The 16,645-nt window shown below is 45.9% G+C and overlaps 1 protein-coding gene and 1 long non-coding RNA gene across 2 annotated transcripts in view; both read right to left on the bottom strand.

Annotated features, from left to right (window-relative positions):
- LOC144672030 (NACHT, LRR and PYD domains-containing protein 3-like) overlaps positions 1 to 16,645 on the bottom strand; it is a 977,887-nt gene that overhangs the window by 574,410 nt on the left and 386,832 nt on the right. The gene's annotated exons all lie outside the window — the stretch shown is intronic.
- Positions 4,210 to 7,698, bottom strand: LOC144672039 (uncharacterized). Its single transcript, XR_013574066.1, has 2 exons — positions 7,068 to 7,698; positions 4,210 to 4,589 (listed from the first exon to the last, which is right to left on the bottom strand). It is a non-coding gene; the product is annotated as an uncharacterized LOC144672039 (long non-coding RNA).

The raw sequence follows: 16,645 nt of genomic DNA, 5'->3' as shown, positions 1-16,645 counted from the left end.
CGCTGCACTTTCAATGGGAAAGGTCTGAGGGAGGGCTGCATTGTCAGCCAGTCAGGACTGAAGGAGCGCTGCACTTTCAGATGGATAAAACTGAGGGAGCGCCACATTGTCTGAGAACCAGGACTGAGGGAGCACCACATTGTCTGAGAATCAGGACTGTGGGAGTGCCACATTGTCTGAGAACCAGGACTGAGGGAGCACCACATTGTCTGAGAATCAGGACTGTGGGAGCGCCACATTGTCTGAGAACCAGGACTGAGGGAGCACCACATTGTCTGAGAATCAGGACTGAGGGAACACCACATTGTCTGAGAACCAGGACTGTGGGATCGCCACGTTGTCTGAGAACCAGGACTGAGGGAGCACCACATTGTCTGAGAATCAGGACTGTGGGAGCGCAACATTGTCTGAGAACCAGGACTGAGGGAGCGCCACATTGTCTGAGAACCGGGACTGAGGGAGCGCTGCACAGTCAGTGGGTGAGGATTGAGGGAGCGCTGTCCTGTCAGGTGGTCAGGATTGAGAGAGTAATACACTTTCAGAGGGTCAGGACTGATGGAGAGCTGTACTGTCGGAGGGTCAGGACTGAGGCTGTTGCACTATCAGGGTCTCACTGCTGAAGGAGCGCTGCGCAGTCAATGGATGAGGACTCAGGGAGCGCCGCACTGTCGGAGGGTCAGGAATAAGGGAGCGGTATGCTGTCAGATGGTCAAAACAGAGGGAGAGCTGCACTCACAGTCGGCCAGAAATGAGGGACCGCTGCACTTTCAAAGCGTCAGGAAAATGGGAGCGCCGTACAGTCAGTGGGTCAGGAATGAGGGATCGCTTCCTCTGTCAGAGTTTCGGGAATGAGGGAGCGCCGCACAGTAAGTGGGTCGGGAATGAGGGATCGCTGCACAGTCAGTAGGTCAGCGCTGTCAGAGGGGAGCTGAGCCCTGGACCGAGCTCATAAACTGACCCTATTCCGCTCCTTAATAATCCCTCTCCGAACTGGAACACTGCCGGCAATTTTTTGATCATAAGTGCAATAGCCAGTGAACATTTCAGGAACTAAATTCAGTCGGAGAGAGAGAGGCCTAAATAGAACAACTGGAAGAAAGCTGAAAGCTTTGCAAAAATCCAAGGAGACTACGCCAATTGAATTGCTCTCATCTACACACCTGGTCACCTCTTCGAAAAATTAGCCCTCCCAACAATTAGCCCTCTCACAAACAGCTTTCTGGTTAAGCCATCTATTTCTAATCTATAATCTTATTTTCCTAATTACTTGATTACAAACTGAAGATAACTAAAGGTATTAAAATTATCAAAATCAACAACACAAACCTTTGAGCTGCCCCCAAGAATACATTTAAAACCTTTTCCAGTAAAACGTGTTAACTATTGACTTTGCTTCATCCTCCCCACCTGCAGATCACCTCACACAATTCTAAATTATTGGAATGTCGTAAGTACATACAGTTCAAACAGAAGTTTATGCATGGACTTTAAAGATTCTCCAGCTCTCTTCACCTGCAACCACCTTGTGGATATTTTCTCAATCAAAATCCCTTTTCATTTCAATTTTCCTCCTCCTGGTAGATACCAGTGTGTTTAATTGTACCCTGATTCTTCTAAAGTCACTTTTTCTGTGGAATATCTGTTAAGCCTTGGTGATTTATAATGTTATATCACATTACAGATCACATTAATCCATTCATGTGGTTCTGTTGCCAAGTATCGGAGCAAGTCTGGGGCCCATTCTTCAGTGCAGGAGCATCATACATTTCCACATGTTAGTTAGTGCACATTAACATATCATATCTGCACATTCATACCGATATGCAAATATCATGCCATCTAATACAAGCCACTCTTCACTCTTAGGTAATCTTACCAGAAGTTGTTCATGGGCAAGGGGGTGATGGGAGGAGGGGGTGTCATCTGCCTGTGGATATTTGCTTATCTCCCTCGTGTGCTGCAATTCCCGAGGGAGTGGGCAGACTATCGAGAGGAGTTTCCTTAAATCATTCAGAGGCAAAGACACAAAGATCTCAAGATAAAGCACTCAACTTGCTAGTTTCATCTACACTTTCCTGACTTTCATTAAAATGTACATAGATCCATATGGATTGATATGTTCTATTCACCTATAACCAGGAAGAGTTATTCATTTCCATTTGTTGGAGTTATTTTGCTCCTATATTCTAAGTGGGACATCCTATTAATTACTCTTCTCTCTCATGCATGAGCCCTGGAGCAAGTTATTGACCAATAATATTCACATAATCCGGTATTTTATATCAGAGACAGAAGTTTTTGCAATAAGTTTAGAGATAACTCCCATATCTCCTGTTCACAAACAGTTTGTCTTGAAAGATAACAAATGGGATGAAGCCAAATCTTTAAAAGAGAAAGTTTTTAGTTCAATAATCACTGTGCTGTCAGTGGAAAGGGTGAACTTCTCTGCTTTTTTTTTCAAAAGGGTGGAGCAAACATTCCCAAATGTGCACAACTGTGTCAACTTTTTGTAATCAGGTAAAAGACAAACTAAAAACTATTTTAATCTTTGTTTTTTCCAATCCTATTGGTATTTTTCTCAGCTTTTCCAAAAAGTTTTTTTTTTGCTCTTTCATCAGACACATTTCCAAATGCCTGTAATATTACAGGAAATAAAACTAAAACAGTTAGTTTGCACTGGTAGAGAAAACCTTCAACCTTGTTAGACCAATAAGAGTAAAAGCGGGTGGATTTTCCCACAGCTTGTGAGCTGCAATAAAAGAGGCCTGAATTTGATGCTCTGTGTCTGGCTGGTTTGTAGGTGGTTGGCCAGGCAGGGGAAGGGGGTGAGAAGGAGGGGGTGGTTGAGCGTTAAATATCACAGATAGGCTTCCCACTGCGTTCACGCCTGCCCGATCTCTCAGCAATTTAATGCTGTGGTGGACGAGGTCTCAGATGGGCTGCTCACCCCTGCCCCAATTGAAAAGCATAGGAAATAGGAGCAGGACTGGGTCATTCGGCCCTTCGAACCTGCTCCGCCATTCAGTATGATCATGGCTGATCCTCTATCTCAACGCCATCCTCCCGCTCTCTCCCCAGAACACTTGACACCTGAAGAGCCCAGAAATCTATCAATTTCCTTCTTAAATATATTCCCTTAACGGCCCTTTCCTGCCCAGCCTCAATTTTTAATCTGGCGGGAGGACTCCCCGAGTCTGGAGGAAGCCCGACAATGATCCAGTTCAGGCCTTGGGCGAGGGATGGGGGCGGAGTGAAGGTTCCTCCATCAGGGGTGGGTATGGTGCTGTAGTGGTATTGTCGCTGGACTTGTAATCCCTATTCCTAGGCTACTGCTCAGGGGATACGGGTGCAAATCCCAACACAGCAGTTGGTGGAGTTTGAAATTACTTAAACAAATTCTGGAATAGAAACTAGTCTCAGTGATGGTGACTATGAAATCATTGTCAATTGTTGTAAAGACCCATCTTGTGCACAAATGTCCTTTAGGGAAGGAAATCTGTCATCCGTCATCCTTACCTGGTCTGGCCTACATGTGACTCCAAACTCCTACATTACTCCAGAGTAATGTGGTTGACTCTTAAATGCCCTCGGATTAACAGGAAGAGTCCCAATCAGACAGCTCACAGGCAAGAAAGAAGCAGAGAGTTCCTATTTACTGCCTACTGTCATCCCCAAGACACCGGAAAAGAACAACCCAGGATGTGGAAACAGGAAAAGCCTGTCCAGCTCCCTTCACCCATTTAATAAGGAAAGTCCCCGAGTCAGGACTTCCATAGGATCCCAATACACATCTTCTCACAAACGCCCCATTTCTGACCAACCGGAGACAGGAAGATTTGGGGCCATGGAATTTACAAAAGAATATTTCAATAAAAAATAAGCAACTCTGAAATCAAAATAAAAATTTACTAAACTAAAGGAGGGAAAAGTTCAAATCTCTCTTTGGAGATGTTGGTTTATCTTTTCAGGTGTAGAGAAGGTTCAGGGCCCTGAACTGTTAACCCGAACTTCTCCACAGACGTTTCAGGATCAGCCTGTCCAGCATTTTCAGATTTATTTCATTTTATTCTGTTTGTATTTCACCCCCATCTCATTGGCTTTTATTTCCTGTGAAGCTATCAGCTTAGTTTTTATTGATATTTGTGTTCGTTTTTTTTTCAGTCATGTAAACCTGAGAAATCAGACAGAAATGGTGCTTAATGTCTAGTCAAGGATAACATGGTTAATTTACAATAATCCAATGAGTGAAGCAATATCGTTATTATTCCTCGATTCTACTCATTTCTCACTATAAAATGTGGAACAATACAACATAATGAACAGACAGAAACTATTTGCTTACATTGCACATTGTGGCTGTTTTTGCAACACTGACAGCAAATGTGAATCTGAGCCGCTCTGTTACAGTTCTCAGTTCCGGCCAGTAGATGTTCCCACACTCCGGAACAATGAAGTTTACAGATTAGAGAAGAACACATCACAATAATTGTTCACATTGTATGGGACTGGGGAAATTTGGGAATAATAGGGGAGAAGACTCGCTCTAGGTCCATTAAACAGGAGACACAACACACAATAATTGTTCAGATCTGACAAAGAGAAAGCGCGGGTGTAGCACATGTTTCTTACTGATCTCTATTGAGAAGGAGCTGGGCCGCAAGTGCCATTTTCTTGTGGTCTCAGCTCTTTTAAGAGAGATGTGGTGATGCTGAGAAGAGCCTCTAAGCTCTGAATTTAATAAGTGACATATTTTTATTTGCATCTTTTTCAGCATTGCTTTCTTTGGCTTTGCTGATTTCGGCATGGCCTTGACCCACCATGGTGGTTGGGGGGAAGTGGTTGGTCTGGCAACAACTCATTCAAGACTCATGTCTGCAGCCGCAGAAAGGCCGGCGGTCTCCCTGAACTACAGAATCTCCAATTATTGCACCTCCTCACCCCCGTACAGCTGAACAATCCGTGGCTCCATGGGTTTGGCTCTGGCTGCACTCCCCAGTTGACCCGTCATTCTCACTAGTTTTCAGGGCTGAATAAATGTTGTAGAGCGGGATGCGCTGAGGGAATTAGTGCACTATTGGCCTTGTCCTCCTGGACAGCCTGGTACTCACCCATTTCGTACGAGGAAAGACTGGATAGGCTGGGGTTGTTTTCTTTGGAATAGAGGAGACTAAGGGACCATTTATTTGAGGTGTTTACAATTATGAGGGTAGAGCTGGAGTGGATCGGGAGGAATTATTCTGTATAGTTGCAGACAGGGTCACCCAGGAACATTAATTACACAATTAATAGGCAGGTAAGTAGCACAATGAATGAGAGGCTGCTAACTCAGTCTATCACCATCAAAAAGTATTCACTAGATCACTGGTTATAAAATTATAGTTTAGATCATTGTCTAAGGTTACTGCAGATTGGGGAGATTTATTTATTATGAACCATTCAGGAATCTAATTCATCCATTCCATAGTCTGTCTATCTAATACTGTTGATTGGAGAAGAGGTTTGTCTTGGGATTTTGCCCATAACGGGGTATATAGTAAATCGGCCGGGCTTTTTGGATTCGGCCCGATTCTCTTTTCCATTGTTTGTTGCTTGCCCCGATGAGGTGTTAATCCCTGGCGCTCTCTGTCTGTTCCAGTGGATAGAACACATCCCAGCCGCTCTAATACAAGAAGATATGGGGAGCTCCCCGGTGTCTGCATGAACATTTATCCCCCAACTTGCTCCTCTGGTGAGAAACTGGCCTTAGAAATCAGCGGCCTCACAGAAACCTTTCAATTTTCATTTCAAGGATCTGAAACACCAGTTTTACACCCGAGAGACAAGTTCCACCCACTTCCCAGCTGTGGCTGTTGCTGTAATTGTCGACTCAAATTACCCTGAGATGTCGCTGTTGGGGCATCTCCTTGAATGATCGATGTGACTGTTTGATGCAACTAAGCGGAATAGTCGGGCACTTCAGAGGCCGCGAACATGACAGTCAATCACATTGGAGAGTCTGGAGTCAGAGACAGAACAGGCCAGATAAGGACAGCACGTTTCCTTTACAAACACTCGGGCAGGTTAATGATCAATGACAACAGTCTCTATTTAAAATCCAGCTTCTGTTAAACTGCATTAAAATTCTCAAACTGTCATCTGAACTCATGTTCTCTGGGTTATCAGCAAAACCCCTGGATTGTTCGTCCAGTAACATAACCCAATACACAATCCTCCCCTGATAGTTGAAATCGACTCCATTAAATGGGGCACTTATCTCATTGCAATTTGTGGGTTATGAGTGTTAATTGGGTGTCAGGGACAACATCATAAAAGTGTGTAAAAGCTTTTACAAAGTTTTTTTTTCCCTGTTACCTGTTCTTTCCACTGTATCAGTATTAATCTCTCATTACTGTATGGTGATTATGTTCACATTTCTGAGTTGATTCCTACATTAAACCATAGAGTCTTATCTCTCTGTCCCTTGATCTGTCAGTCTGTGGCCCCAGGAGATATCTAATACCAGATCATCTTTCTTGTGTGAGCCTGTTGTTTGAATCTGGTCATTACTGATTACAAATTATTGGTTCCATTCCTTGATTTTTTGAAGCCTGATGAACACAGTGAAACTTCACCATTTATTGTACCAGAGTGAGGGGAGAATAAACAAACTGTATATGATGGGGAATGTAAAATAAATCAGGAAATAATGTCATGTACAACAGGTCCATCAGTATCTGGAAAATAATATCAGTCCAACAATGGTACATCTTAAGGAACCTGACCCAGAACATCAAACTATCTTCTCTCTGTTTAAATGCTGGTGATCCTGCTCTGTGTTTAGACCACAACCCATGCATTCGGCCCGCAGAGGTTCAGGCTGTGGGTCCCTACATGGATCCTGTCCATTTACTGCAGTGTAGTTTCCACTGGGTCACTTAACTTCCACAACTTGTTACTCTTTGAGCGGGTGGGTGAATTTAGCAGGTCAACTTCCTTATTTGACACACTCCAGTCCTCTTTGTCATTCCAGCTGTTTAGAAACTCACCCTTCAGAGTGTAAATTACAGCAATATCAATAGGGCAGAGACTAAATTCAACACATTGTTTCAACAACTGATGATTTCTTTCTTAGGGACGACAGAAAAGCATTGATACTTTCAGTCCAATCCCTCGGTTACAGAATCCACTGGAACCTCCCCAATAGGATACTCTCTCTGGGACACCCCATGCAGTGGGTGTCTGTCTCTATTGGACAGTGGGATCTATCCCAGCTGAAAGGACCCTGTACCCACCCTGAACCCACACAGGTTCACTTCCCAGCAGGGTCACTGGGCAATGATACTGAGCGGGAGCCCTAGGGGCTTTACCCCCAAACCCAGGAATACTGAGTGTAATTGTCAATGTCCCACTGCAGCCCAGACTGATCCCCACCCTGGGCCCTCCCTGTCTGTACATTTCCCCAGTGCCCCAATGGGGAACATTCAGCCCCGGATATCCTGCAGAAGCAGCGCCTGTGGGGCCGGGCGGCTGAGTCTCGTGACCCTGTGGCTGGGCCTCTGACGTCACAATGGGAGATGACGCTCACTCAGCTCGAGCTGGAAACTGGGAAAGGGCCAATAGGATTTAAAACTGGAGCGCGGCCGGTTAAAGGGGAGGGAGAGAAACTCGGTTAAAAATGTTCCTATAATGAGAACAGGAATGTTTATCAATACAAAGGTTCACATTGTCACACTCAGTCCAGATCTAGTTCCCTGCAGCAACTTCAGCTGATTTTCACCATTTCGACTGAACCGATTGCTCCACAGCCTGAAACAGATTAAAGATTAAACAGGAATAAACAGATTGAACAACAGTGTCAATAACAGGGAGACTGGAGTTATTAGGCCAAATCTCCTGCTCACTGGGTCATCAGAGACCAGACATATGGCTGAAGATGGGCAGCGGGTCCCTGGGATGTCCTGACCCGCGGGCCTACGTGGGAATTGCCCCAGAGGTTTAAAATTCCACTGGGCAAAACCCCTGCTGCCCGGGATCCTGTGTGAATGTCTCTGACTCTGGGTTAGATTCGGAGACTTGGGACAAATCCACAGGACTTACACGGGTAGTTACCCAGGATATGTTAGACTGTAAAACCTGGTCTAATACCCGGGTAACTCCACAACCGAGTCCCCCAATCACCAACCCACACCCCCCACTGACCATCATACTACACCCACACTACCCGATTAACCCTTCCAACCACCCCCACCACTCCCTTGACCATCATACTACGCCCACACTACCCGATTAACCACTCCAACCACCCCCACCCCCCATTGACCATCATACTACACCCACACTACCCGATTAACACCTCCAACCACCCCCACCCCACACTGACCATCATACTACACCCACGCTACCCGATTAACCGCTCCAACCACCACCACCCCCCACTGACCATCATACTACACCCATACTACCCTATTAACCCCTCCAACCACCCCCACTGACCATCATACTACACCCACACTACCCGATTAACCACTCCAACCACCCCCATACCCCACTGACCATCATACTACACCCACACTACCCGATTAACCCCTCCAACCACCCCCAACCCCCCACTGACCATCATACTACACCCACACTACCCGATTAACCCCTCCAAACACCCCCACCCTCCCACTGACCATCATACTGCACCCACACTACCCGATTAACCCCTCCAACAACCCCCACCCCCCCACTGACCATCATACTACACCCACACTACCCGATTAACCCCTCCAACCACCCCTACCCCCCCAGTGACCATCATACTACACCCACACTACCCGATTAACCCCTCCAACCACCCCCACCCCCCCAATGACCATCATACTACACCCACACTACCCGATTAACCCCTCCAACCACCCCCACCCCCCACTGACCATCATACTACACCCACACTACCCGATTATCCCCTCCAACCACCCCCACCCCCCACTGACCATCATACTACACCCACACTACCCGATTAACCCCTCCAACCACCCCCACCAACCCGACTACCTCCTCACCCTCCCAACTCTGTCCTTGACCAAATCTGACTAAACCCCCGGCTTTACAGCCCGACCCAACAACGCCGCTGACCCAGCCCCATTAGCCATCAGCCTGACCGCATTAACACCACCCACCCCCCCGACCCCGCCGTCTCCACCACTCTCCCCTGACCCGACTAGACTCTGCTCGGATGGAGCTCCCCGGGGCGGGGTGGGGGTTGGTGGGGGTCACTGCTGAAGGTCCCGGGAGGAAAATGAAGCAATTTCAGTTTGGGAGAATCTTGTCGAGCAGCGGCAATCCGCTTTTCATTGCTGCTGTTTGATAGATTCAGGACCATTTATATTTTAAATCCCATTTATATTTTAGTTATTACACTAAAAATTAACACAAACACTCACACGATCAGACTCAGAGTCCTGCAGTTCAGGATGAGGCGGCGGAGAGCGGGGACAGATTGGTCTGTGAAGGAGATTGCTCCCAGGTTCAGATCCGTCAGTGACCGGTTTGTACTGAGAGCAGAGGCGAGATCCTCGACAAAAGAATCAGTGAGAAGGTTACGATATAGACTAAGGAACAGGGGGAGAAAAATAACAGGAATCAGGGTAAATCCACAGTGTTTTAACGAATACTATTAATAATAATATACAGTAAGAGACATTCCAAAAGCACAACATCCATTTATAAAGGAAAAAGATAATACTATTAATGTTGAAAATTAAATATAAATATAATAAACTGGAAATACTCAGCAGATCAGGCAAGTATTTGCAGAGAGAAACAGAGTTAAACATAGAAACCGAGGAAATAGGAGCAGGAGTAGGCCATTCGGCCCTTCGAGTCTGCTCCGCCATTCATTATGATCATGGCTGATCATCCAACTCAATAGCCCGCTCCCGCTTTCTGCCCATATCTTTTGATCCCTTTCGCCCCAAGAGCTATATCTAACTCCTTCTTCAACACATGCAATGTTTTGGCCTCTTCCACTTTCTGTGGTAGTGAATTCCACAGGCTCACCACTCTCTGGGTGAAGAAATTACTCCTCATCTCAGTCAAAAGTAGTCTATCCCGTATCCTCAGACTGTGACCCCTGGTTCTGAATCCCCCACCATTGGGAACATCCTTCCTGCATCTACCCTGTCTCGTCCTGTTAGAATTTTATAGGTTTCTATGAGATCCCCCCTCATTCTTCTGAACACCAGTGAATATAATCCTAACCGACTCAATCTCTCCTTACATGTCTGTCCCGCCATCCCAGGAATCAGTCTGGTAAACCTTCGCTGCACACCCTCTATAGCAAGAACATCCTTCCTCAGATAAGGAGTCCAAAACTGCACACAATATCCCAGGTGTGGCCTCACCAAGGTCCTGTATAATTGCAGCAAGACATCCCTGTTCCTGTACTCAAATCCTCTCGCTATGAAGGACAACATACCATTTGGCTTATTTGCCGCCTGCTGCACCTGCATGTTTACCTTCAGCGACTGGTGTACGAGGACACCCAGGTCTCATTGCGCATTCACCCTCTCTCAATTTATAGCCATTCCGATAATAACCTGCCTTCTTGTTTTTGCTGCCAAAGTGGATAACCTCACATTTATCCACATTATCCACATGTCAGCCTCTCTGTGGAAGGCCGTGGCCAGTGAAAGTTGACTCCTGCGCTGCCCAGACTGAGTGTCCACATGCAGGATGCATCTCTGTGGGGACATGATGGACAGCCAGGCTGACATCAGCATAGACTAATGTGTATCTTTGATGGGTGAGTAATCATACAAATTTATCTGCTTGTAGAAGAGAGCACATGATGTCAGGGAAGCAGCCACTAAGAGTGCTGGTGTCCAGATCTTGCCATCCTTACACCAATGGAAGATGAAGTGCTGCAGCTGGGAGTCCTGAAGGCAGGGCGGATGTTTGGTGGAGCTGAGAGATCGAGGGGCCTAATGAACGGGCACAGGAGAGCCTCTGGGGTCCACAAAACATAATGCTTCTCTATCCATCACTGGTCACAGATTGTAGTCTGAAGAACGTGTTGGAATAAGAACAGAGTAACTAGGAGCAGGAGTAGGCCATTCAGCCCCGAAGCCTTCTCCGTCATTTGATAAGATGATGGCTGATCTGATTCTGGCTGATCTGATTCTGGCCTGAACTCCGCTTTCCTGTTGGTCTGCATAACCCTCGATTCTCTCGTCAATCAAAAATCTACCTTAACTCAGCCTTGAATATATTCAATGACCCAGCCTCCACTCGCCTCTTGGGAAGAGAATTCCACAGAATAACTAAATTTCTTCTCATCTCAGTCTTAAATGGGAGACCGCTATTTTTTAAAACAGTGTCCCTAAGTTCTCCTTATGTGTGTACAGGAGTGGATGTCTCTCTCTGTGTGTGGGTGTGTGTGTGTACATGAGTGGATGTCTCTCTCAGTGTCTGTGTGTTTACAGGAGTGGATGTCTCTCTCAGTGTGTGGGTGTGTGTGTGTACAGGATTGAATGTCTCTCTCAGTGTCTGTGTACAGGATTGAATGTCTCTCTCAGTGTCTGTGTACAGGATTGAATGTCTCTCTCAGTGTGTATGTGTGTACAGGATTGAATGTCTCTCTCAGTGTGTGTGTGTACAAGAGTGGATGTCTCTCTCAGTGTGTGTGTGTACAGGAGTGGATGTCTCTCTCAGTGTGTGTGTGTTTACAGGATTGAATGTATCCCTCAGCGTGTGTGTATATAGAATTGAATGTCTCTTAGTGTGTACGTGTGTACAGGATTGAATGTCTCTCTCAGTGTGTGTGTGCGTACAGGATTGAATGTCTCTCTCAGTGTGTGTGTGTACAGGAGTGGATGTCTCTCTCAGTGTGTGTGTGTACAGGATTGAATGTCTCTCTCAGTGTGTGTGTGTACAGGATTGAATGTCTCTCTCAGTGTGTGTGTGTACAGGAGTGGATGTCTCTCTCAGTGTGTGTGTGTACAGGATTGAATGTCTCTCTCAGTGTGAGTGTGTACAGGATTGAATGTCTCTCTCAATGTGTGTGTGTACAGGAGTGGATTTCTCTCTCAGTGTCTGTGTGTGTACAGGAGTGGATGTCTCTCTCAGTGTGTGTGTGTACAGGATTGAATGTCTCTCTCAGTGTGTGTGTGTGTACAGGAGTGAATGTCTCTCTCAGTGTGTGTGTGTGTACAGGATTGAATGTCTCTCTGTGTGTGTGCACAGGATTGAATTTCTCTCTCAGTGTGTGTGTGTACAGGAGTGGATTCTGTCTCAGTGTGTGTGTGTGTGTACAGGATTTAATGTCTCTCTGTGTGTGTGCACAGGATTGAATTTCTCTCTCAGTGTGTGTGTGTACAGGAGTGGATGTCTCTCTCAGTGTGTGTGTGTACAGGAGTGGATTTCTCTCTCAGTGTGTGTGTGTGTACAGGAGTGGATTTCTCTCTCAGTGTGTGTGTGTACAGGAGTGGATTTCTCTCTTAGTGTGTGTTTGTGTACAGGAGTGGTTGTCTCTCTCAGTGTGTGTGTACTGGAGTGGATGTATATATCCATGAATATTTATCCAAATGAATATATTAATTGCAGTAATTATTTTGATTATTTTGAAATGGCAATCTTATTTCCCAACTCAGATTCATGCCCTGAATTTGTTTTCTTTCTCCCAGCCCCTGAACTCCATCTGACAGTGTAATGTTGACGAGTGGTGACTGAATGTTGTGGAAACCAACCGAAAGGGAACTTGGAGGCTGAAGGATCAAGGGAGCAGCCAGCTCTGTAACAAATCGTGCAACTGGATGGCTGGATCGTGCGGGGAGTCATTGTGAGACCCTGGTTAACAATTTATCTCTTCAACTTCAACCTGCAGTTTCATTTTCACCCAGAGACAGGTGACAGTTTTACACCCATCATTTTTTTCATCATTGTCTTGGGATTAAAGTGATACAACCCTACCCTCTGCTGGCCGCTCACCGCCACTACAGGCGCTGCTCTTTGCCAGTCTCAAGGAAGTTCAGTTATTGCATGGCTGCATCTGAAAACACTTTGATGTAGTGTGAATATTGAACAATACTGTAAGGGATTGAAGTTCACAGCAGGGTGCACAGTTCGCCCGGGTGGCGTATTCGCTCTTTTACCACCTGGCCCTGTACATGTACTCTCTCCTCATCCCCCATTGTAGTTATTGGCTGGGGATGGTTGTTTGGAGTTATTTCAGACTGCAATGTGCACATTTGGTACGGTAATCAGACTTTAATCTCATTCAGAATGGGAGTAGTTAAACGTTGCTGTACTTGGTAATTCCTCTGCAATACATTGTCACTGTTTAACGCGACACATTGGATCGTGTTAAAGCTCTTTTTATTACTAATGTCTCCAAGATAATTTTGTCAATTCCTCACATTCTTTGTCAGAGTTGAAAAAATACATAGCAAACAGAAACAATGTACGGGAGAGAATTTATTTTCACATCTTTGCAGCCTTTATTCACATGGTGTCCGTGCTGGCCCAGAAGTGAAGAGCTCTGCAATCTATTCCAAATTTGGAACACTTGGTCTGCACTCTGCAGGTTACAGCGATACAGAGGGAGAGCAGCTCAGCTGGAATCAAAATGCACCACCCCCACTCTTTGCCCCTTCTTTACCCTGCCAGTCACAAACATCAAAACATCTCCAACACAGCTGTCAAGGAAATTGTTCCTTTCATAAATGATTGCTGACTCTGGTGAAATTGGTGACCCTTCCTCAAATCACAATAAAGACAGAGAGGCTGACTGATATCTCAGTTATTTCTGAAAACTGTTAACATCAACAGGAAACAGGGGTGGCTAAAGTGATTCTCTTCCAAAGGTGAAATGTGTTGCTGCTTTATAACATCAATCTCACACTCACTCCCACATCCACACACACACACTCACCCACATTCATAGACAGACACACACACACTCAGAGACATGGACACACACACACACTCAGAGACATGGACACACACACACATTCAGAGACATGGACACACACACACACTCAGAGACATGGACACACACACACACACACAAACACAGAGACATGGACACACATACACTCAGAGACATGGACACACACACACTCAGGGACATGGACACACACACACTCAGAGACATGGACACACACACACTCAGAGACATGGACACGCACACACTCAGAGAAATGAACACACAAACACACTCAGAGACATGGACACACACACACTCAGAGACATGGACACACACACACTCAGAGACATGGACACACACACACTCAGACATGGACACACACACACTCAGAGACATGGACACACACACACACAGAGACATGGACACACACACACACACACTCAGAGACATGGACACACACACACACTCAGAGACATGGACACACACACACACACTCAGAGACATGGACACACACACACTCAGAGACATGGACACACACACACACACACTCAGAGACATGGACACATACATATCCTTTGATCCCTTTCACCCCAAGAGCTATATCTAACTCCCTCTTGAAAACATACAATGTTTTGGTCTCAACTACTTTCTGTGGTAACAAATTCCACAAGTTCACCACTCTCTGGGTGATGAAATTTCTCCTCAACTCAGTCCTAAATGGTCTACCCCAGATCCTCAGAGATGACCCCTGGTTCTGGACTACCCTGCCAGTCACAAACATCACAACTTCTCCAACACAGCTGTCAAGGAAATTGTTCCTTTCATAAATGATTGCTGACTCTTGTGAAATTGGTGACCCTTCCTCAAATCACAATAAAGACAGAGAGGCTGACTGATATCTCAGTTATTTCTGAAAACTGTTAACATCAACAGGAAACAGAGGTGGCTAAAGTGATTCTGTTCCAAAGGTGAAATGTGTTGCTGCTTTATAATATCAATCTCACACTCACTCACACACACACACTCTCCCACATTCACAGACAGACACACACTCACTCAGGGACATGGACACACACACTCAGAGACATGGACACACACACACTCAGAGACATGGACACACACACACTCAGAGACATGGACACACACACACTCAGAGACATGGACACACACACACTCAGAGACATGAACACACACACACACTCAGAGACATGGACACATACACACACCGACATGGACACACACACACACACAGAGACATGGACACACACACACAGACATGGACACACACACACGGAGACATGGACACACACACACTCAGAGACAAGGACACACACACTCAGAGTGACATGGACACACACACACAAACAGACATGGACACACACACACTCACTCAGAGACATGGACACACACACTCAGAGACATGGACACACACACACACACACACACACACACACACACACACACACACAGACATGGACACACACACACACAGAGACATGGACACACACACACACACACACACACACACACACAGAGACATGGACACACTCAGAGACATGGACACACACACACTCAGAGACATGGACACACACACGCACAGAGGCATGGACACACACAAACACAAAGACATGGACACACACACAGAGACATGGACACACACACAGAGACATGGACACACGCACACACACACTCAGAGACATGGACACACACACACTCAGAGACATGGACACACACACACTCAGAGACATGGACACACACACACTCAGAGACATGGACACACACACACTCAGAGACATGAACACACACACACACTCAGAGACATGGACACATACACACACCGACATGGACACACACACACACACAGAGACATGGACACACACACACAGACATGGACACACACACTCAGAGACATGGACACACACACACTCAGAGACATGAACACACACACACACTCAGAGACATGGACACATACACACACCGACATGGACACACACACACTCAGAGTGACATGGACACACACACACAAACAGACATGGACACACACACACACTCAGAGACATGGACACACACACACACACTCAGAGACATGGACACACACACACTCAGAGACATGGACACACACACACACACACTCAGAGACATGGACACATACATATCCTTTGATCCCTTTCACCCCAAGAGCTATATCTAACTCCCTCTTGAAAACATACAATGTTTTGGTCTCAACTACTTTCTGTGGTAACAAATTCCACAAGTTCACCACTCTCTGGGTGATGAAATTTCTCCTCAACTCAGTCCTAAATGGTCTACCCCAGATCCTCAGAGATGACCCCTGGTTCTGGACTACCCTGCCAGTCACAAACATCACAACTTCTCCAACACAGCTGTCAAGGAAATTGTTCCTTTCATAAATGATTGCTGACTCTTGTGAAATTGGTGACCCTTCCTCAAATCACAATAAAGACAGAGAGGCTGACTGATATCTCAGTTATTTCTGAAAACTGTTAACATCAACAGGAAACAGAGGTGGCTAAAGTGATTCTGTTCCAAAGGTGAAATGTGTTGCTGCTTTATAATATCAATCTCACACTCACTCACACACACACACTCTCCCACATTCACAGACAGACACACACTCACTCAGGGACATGGACACACACACACACACACACACAGAGACATGGACACACACACACACTCAGAGACATGGACACACACACACTCAGAGTCATGGACACACACACTCAGAGACATGGA

This window comes from Cetorhinus maximus, chromosome 35 (assembly GCF_964194155.1).
Source record: "Cetorhinus maximus chromosome 35, sCetMax3.hap1.1, whole genome shotgun sequence".
Lineage (NCBI taxonomy): Eukaryota > Metazoa > Chordata > Chondrichthyes > Lamniformes > Cetorhinidae > Cetorhinus > Cetorhinus maximus.
The sequence above is the reverse complement of the archived record's forward strand: the minus strand, read 5'-3'. Positions and strand labels throughout refer to the sequence as shown.